The 6,627-nt window shown below is 43.9% G+C and overlaps 1 long non-coding RNA gene across 1 annotated transcript; it reads right to left on the bottom strand.

Moving 5' to 3' along the window:
- Window positions 1-904: 904 nt before the first annotated feature.
- Window positions 905-3,690, bottom strand: LOC116453066. Its single transcript, XR_004243669.1, has 2 exons — window positions 3,528-3,690; window positions 905-2,832 (listed from the first exon to the last, which is right to left on the bottom strand). It is a non-coding gene; the product is annotated as an uncharacterized LOC116453066 (long non-coding RNA).
- Between the last annotated feature and the right edge of the window lie 2,937 nt (window positions 3,691-6,627).

Genomic DNA, 6,627 nt, shown 5'->3' with positions numbered 1-6,627 from the left:
TTAAATTTCCAGAGCCAGAGACCCCATGACCATGGGTTGGTGATTGGGTTTTTTTTCACACACAGAGGAGAGGGGATGCTACAGAATGACTGTTGCTGGAGGCTCATGCATCTCTGGCAGGTGTCTGGGTTGAGATCATGCTGGGAACTTGAATTGTTGCCAAGATGGTATGAGAGGGGATCATCTCATTTGTCCTTTTTCCACCCAGCTGTTTTCTGTCAGGTGTTTGTCCTATCAGCCCTGTCTTTGGCTCACACATCAATGCTCTGAGCACTGTAGCCATATGCAAATACGTCCTTCCCATGTCGGAGGCTCATATTTTCACTTTCACAAGCTGCTGTGTCTACTGGGACTTTTCTCAAGTTTTAAGTCCATTTACAGCTGAGCAAGACAATGGTTTAAGCTATAATATACCTCAAGGCTCTCTCAGGACTTAATTTGTGTCTATCATGGTCTTAATGGTCAGGGCATGGGGTGACTGCTTTGTGCCAGCTCTCCTAGTGATTTTCTGGCTGCCACTCTACCATTTTACCTGTGGAGGGGAGCTTGCAGTAGCAATTTCTGTTAACTTCTCTTTTTCCCTTTATAAATCAGCAAGGAGACATAGTCGCAAAGGGCAGTCTCTCACTGCACCAGGCTTTAGATGAGCTGCACACTCCTCAGTTATGGGGAACCCAGAGCTCACCCAGACATGTCTATGTTCAAAAATTAGGGCTGAATCCCTTCTTTTCAGTGCTGTGTCAATCCATTCAAGTTCTCTGTGAAAGCCAGGTGAGAAACACTGTTATGTCTAAAGAATTCATGTCAAACTGTCCCTAAACCTGGAAACCCAAAGGAGACATGGGCTCCCTCTAGGAAGGATGTTCATACATGAAAGTGTGACACATAATGAAAAAGAGATCACTGGACAAAGAGCTCTGTTATTTTATTGCTTTGCAATAAATATGGATTTTGCGTTTAACAGATTTCTATTCTACTGTCCTATAACACCCCCCAAGAGGAAGGCTTGTTTTAACCAAATGGATCACACTTTTACTTGTTTTTCTAAGAGCAAACCATCCGTGCACTGGGAAAGTTTTTATGGCCTATGAAAGAGTACTTATAGGTGCAAAATATCAACATTCCTGTAAAATTAAATTAATTACCTGTTGGGAACAAGGATTCCTTTCTCCCTTGTTTAACTAGAATTCCCAGGTCTGCCCTCCAGTTCCCTTCAAAACTGGGAACTCAATCAGATTAATCAAGGCTAAAGGCATTTCCGCTCGCTATTCAAAACATTGCAACTCCCCTTTGTCCTTATCATGAAGCTGTTCAATCACTCACTGCCATAGAGGAATGGGCTTAGTTGGGGGACGGGGACAATGCATGTGCTTCCTTTGACTCAGATCTACCTTCCTTTGACTCAGATCTACCTTCCTTCCCTTTAGAATCACTGTAGCACCTTCTATTGCTTAGAGCCCCAAAGTAAAACCTCCTCCAGACAGATGAAATGAGATGGTCCGAGCAAATGTACTTGCCAAGGTGAAGGAGTCTATAATTTCTCTGGCTCATCTTTCCTGTCTAAGAGGTCTGTGTTTCATTTTTTGCTCTTTTTCTCCGAGAATGATTACATGACTTTGTTATCTTTCTTTTATATTCCATGTGGCATCAGCCATGCCACATAGTTTGCCATCACATCCTTTCCTTTCGTTTAAAAAGAGCATATACTCTACCCCAGCAGATAGCTCCACTTTGACAGGAATATGCTCAAAATTCAGTGATGAAGCATAAAGTGTAATGGATAGCATGATGTGGAAGGAAGAGATGCAAAACAGACATAGCTCTGCAGGAAACTGCATAAAATGAAGAAGCCACTTTAGTGTAGATCTGGGGAAAACTTTCTTTACAAAAATCAACTAGTTCCTCAGAAAATAGACTCTACCACTTCTGAAAGCAATACACTCTCCAATGCCCAGTTGGCATTTATCCTTCTGAAAACAATTTCAAAGTCAGAGGAATCTCAGAAGCAGCTCATCTGTCGATTATTTTAATCCCTTAAATATAAATATGGAAAAATCATAACCAAAATGGTGGAATCCCTAGCAAAAGCCTCCCTAGCTACTAACACAGTTTAAGGATCTGGAAGCAAAAACTTGGCCAGTTTAGCTTATGCAGCTGACCATGTAGTGCCCTTCTGGTTACAGCCTTCATGAGTGTCTCTAGAAAACCTGCATGTGAGAACATCAGCTGCAAAGAAGGGCTGACCACAGATATGTCCCATGTCCTGGGATAACACACTCCTCCACACTGCAGCCTCAGTCACTGGAGAAAACTCTCCATGCTCCTCACAGCAATTGTGAGGTAAAGCCATTAGAAGCAGGCAGAAGCACAAGAGCTAGAAGTTATAAACTTTTACATTCTTACAGTTGGCTCTGGAGAATTTATGTAGTTGATTCAGGAAAACACCTGCATTAGAGATGGAGAAAATTCCTTGTGTACCCCAAGACCCCATTACAGAACCCTTCCTTACAATCCTACGGACCACTGGTGCCAGCAGAGTTTTTAATGTCTTGAAAAATTGGTTTCTTTCTCTCACTTCTCTTGGAAGATGATTAGAACCCATCAGCTGAATGTCCTTTAGTTTTAGGTTATCATTTAGCTTGAGCATACGTGGATCTGAGCTGGCTCAGCAGGAATTCCCTGCTGGGATGGTCTGACTGGGGAGTGGACAGTGTATGTTGGTATGTGGCTCACAGGAACTCAGCACCTTTAAGACAATTCTTTGGCTGTGGTCATGCCAGAGGAGGAGTTTCTCCCTTGCTTTTTGTCCATGTGACACACATTGAAGGATCCCTGAAATATTAAAATAAACAGAAAGCTTGACTTGCAGAACCTGTCTGCTAAGCCAGGAATCACATTTCTTGCTGCAGTTTCAAATCATCATCCAGAGACTTGTAAAACATTGACAAAAACCTCTTTGCCCCCAGAGCTTTCAACAAAAGCAACAGGCAGTACTTGCACCCATCCCTGAAAGAGCAAATATATCAGTCAGTTCCTGCTTCACTCTCCCTGCTTTTACCCCACAAAAGGAGAACCTCTGAGCATATTCTCCTTTGTAATTTCAATTTCTTTTCCATTCCTGCTATTATAGCTGATTTAAGGATTAGAAGGCCCCAACATGCCAGATGTGAGGGAAGCAGGCTTAGTGGATGTAGTAAAAGAAATGTAAGGAAACCCCCTGATCTAAAGGCCCATTTCCTGCTCACTCTCATCACTGCCTGCTTTCAATGGGGAATGAGTAATCTTGTGCTCAACAGAGCACTGCCAGCTTGTGAAGTGGGGCTGCTCTGAGGCTACCTTACTACTACAAGGTGTAGTAAAGCACAGGGTACCCATGAGACAGAGACCTCTAAGCAGATTATAGATGGATCTAAGCAGATGTTACATAGATGCTGGCTCTGCAGGCTCCATTCCTCAGAGACACATTGGACTCAAGAGCCACCACACATACACACAAAAGGACAGGGCAGGGTTATCTTGTGACTCACCCAGGAAGTCTGTGGCACTGCCAGGAACTGAACACAGGTCTGAAGGATGAGTGTTTATATTCTGCATGGTAGACTTGCCTGTTTCTCCAGCTTCATTCTAATAAAATGCCTGTTGCCATCTCTGTTGTGAAGACAGGGACTTCTCTAAATGGCTTGGTTTGAAAAAAATCTAGTGAATAGAAATAATAAAGAATATTCATGGCTGGGGTGTGAGCTTCATAATAACGGAACAATTTTTTATCCCCTGACACTTCTTGGTACTAAATACATACTCAGAAGGATGCTGGGAATGTCTTATTTGACTGAGACACTTGTGAATCTATGCAGAGTTTTTAGGTGATGATGTTTTATGGAATATATCCCAGAGCCCTCTGTCCTTGTGTTTGGAGAGAAAGTTCAGCTTATATGTCAGCCACAGTACCCACCAACTCTTCAGCTGAAAAAAAGGATTGAGTCATTGCCAAAGATGCTTGGTGTTCTTGTCTACCCTTTGCCCCTCTACAATCTTAAGCAGTGGGATTTGAGAAGATATGTGAAGTGAAAAAGCAACTTAATTCTACATCCAAGCAAGCCAACTAACACTATCCCACCTTTAGGACCAACATATTTCATAGTAGCTGCTGGCAGAATATCCCAGGTTAGGTGTCCAGTGCATCTACTAATCCACAGTCAGCAGCCAGTTTTGAACCAGGTGTTTTGGTGAAGAAATACCAATCCCACAGACAGATGGGCTTTCTCCTCCTCTGGTTTTCTTAGGAAATACTCTTTCAGCTGTTTGGACACACAGATCTTGCTCATCTCAGAGGAAGGACAGCAGGGATTGAGAGCATCCTCCTCTCACCTATCCACCCAGCAGGACTCAGTTGGGGCTGCTGAGTAGAAGCAGTGCTCTAAGATCCCTACATCCTGTCAGCCAAGGTGAACTTAGAGAGCAAAGCTGGAAAGTTTGATATACCTGGAGGAGTCCTCCTGGTGAAAGACAGAAAGGTGCCAGGCAAGAGATAAAGCCTTTCTAAAGCAGCAGAGAGGGAAGGGGCAGCTGTCTGGGCTGCAGTGCTCTAGGTGATGGGAGACAAAACCATCCAAAACACCATCCCATTGATGAATGGGAAACCTTGTTTTGCCTTGGGGATGTCCGCATTCAGTTTAAGAGAGAGCTTTGCTCATATAAGCCCCAAGGACCAAAGAGGCCAGAAAAGCACAGACTTAACATCTCAACAACTCACATAGGAGGTGATAGAGAGATGGTGCAATAGAAAAAGGCATAAAATTGTGAGCTTTTATTAGGTGCGGATGATAACAAACGCGCTAAGCAACCGCTGTGTGTTTGGCATCCCAGGAACACTGACTCCAGAGCTGGCACCTAGGGAAATGAACTCTCCAAACTGTAAAGCTCAAGAGCTTTGCTGAAAACGTATGTCAGCTCTTTCTTTATCAAATGCTGCAGGAGGTCAAGTGAGAGAATTTGTTTCACCTGACTCTGCAAATCATTGCTAAGTCATTGCCTGGGCTCATCTACACACACAGCAAGAGCATCTGGCTGGCTGGCTGGCCTCCCTAAGTGCTGGCTGAGTGCTTTGCAGCTCTTCAGCCACAAGTGCTGGGAGCAAGGTGTGAGGTGCTAAACTGAAATCGCCAGCTGACAACTTCCAGGGGAGCTTGGGAAGCTCCCTGCAGTCTGTTCCCTCTTACACTCTCTGACTCCTGTGACCTCTCCACAGATGCAAAAATGGCACCTGAGAGGCCTGTGTGCAGAGCTGGTAATTTGTCCTCACCCAGTCTATTCCCCACCGGTATGCAGAAACACGCATGGTGTGAGAAATGTGTCCATGGCACAAAGCCAGAGCAAAAACAGACAAAGAAATAATGTTTACCCCCAGGGCCTTTCTGACAAACAATAAAAAAGCAATAGAGTCAAGATAGATTACGCGTCAGCTAAAATATTACCTCTTCCTGCCAATTCTTATAAAAGGAGGCGAAGCTGCTCTTCATGCTGAGCTAAAACTTCTGTTAAAATACTCAAGGAAAACAACCATTTAGACAGCATCTTTCTTTCTAGCCAATGACAATAATATTCTTGTTAAAACTTTATTGAGAGAGTCTGCTTTACGGGATGCAGCAGGCAGTTTGCTTTGTTTGACTACAGAGCCGCATAAAGGACTAGAGGACTTAGAGCCTGAGATGAATGCTCTGGTGACAGCATCTTTGCAAGCAGAGAAATGAACTAATTCCACCTTCACCACATACAGAAAGCAGCTTTAGGTTGGTTGAAGGCTACTTTCTGCCCTGTGCAAAACCCACTTTCAAAGGCATCCAGGAAACCATTGCCACTTGCACATCACAGGGAATGACAAGCAGGAATGCCAGGCTGTCTCACCTGAGCCAGCAAACAGCAGCCAGCTCCTGACTGGATGCCTGTGCTCACCTGAATGGGTCTGAACAACACGGAGATGAATAGGCACCGTGTGAATATTTTATTCAGTAAACTTGGCTCTGCTGTTGTGTGGAGGGTGAGGCATGTGATTTATTACTTACAAGAATTTGGACAGCCCCTGGCTTAACGTGAAAACACTGGCAAGTGTCAGGAAATTCATGAACTTTACACACATGATTATCGATGACTTGTATTAGCAAACAGTTCTGGATATCCTCCCTTTTGAAACAATGCCAGTGGTCAAGCAGAGCAAAACACCTATGTGGGCCTAAGGTGGCAAATCACACACTATAATCTGCAAACAACCCACAGTCAGAGATCTGTCTGTGTTACATCAGCAAGAAGCGAAGGCTCTCCTTAGGAACAGATTAAGAAAAAAGGGCTTATCCACTTCTGCAAAGCCTGGGCAAGTTTCCAACAGGCACCACCTGTAGCAGTGTTAAATGCATAGGAAGCCATACCTCTCTCCATTAAATTTGATGGGGATCGCTCAGAGTCTCTGTGGATATCTACGCCATAACATGAGCTGAAAAAGGAGAATCATGCCTTTTTCAGTGAAAAAATATGATCAGACAGATGAGATAAGCTTCAGACAGCTTTCTTGGCTTGGCAAACCTAAAACTTCCTGTTACAGAAAACTACTCTCTCCACTCAACAGAAACAAAC

Source organism: Corvus moneduloides, chromosome 18 (genome assembly GCF_009650955.1).
Source record: "Corvus moneduloides isolate bCorMon1 chromosome 18, bCorMon1.pri, whole genome shotgun sequence".
Lineage (NCBI taxonomy): Eukaryota > Metazoa > Chordata > Aves > Passeriformes > Corvidae > Corvus > Corvus moneduloides.
Note: the sequence above shows the minus strand (reverse complement) of the source record. Positions and strands in the feature narration are given on the sequence as shown.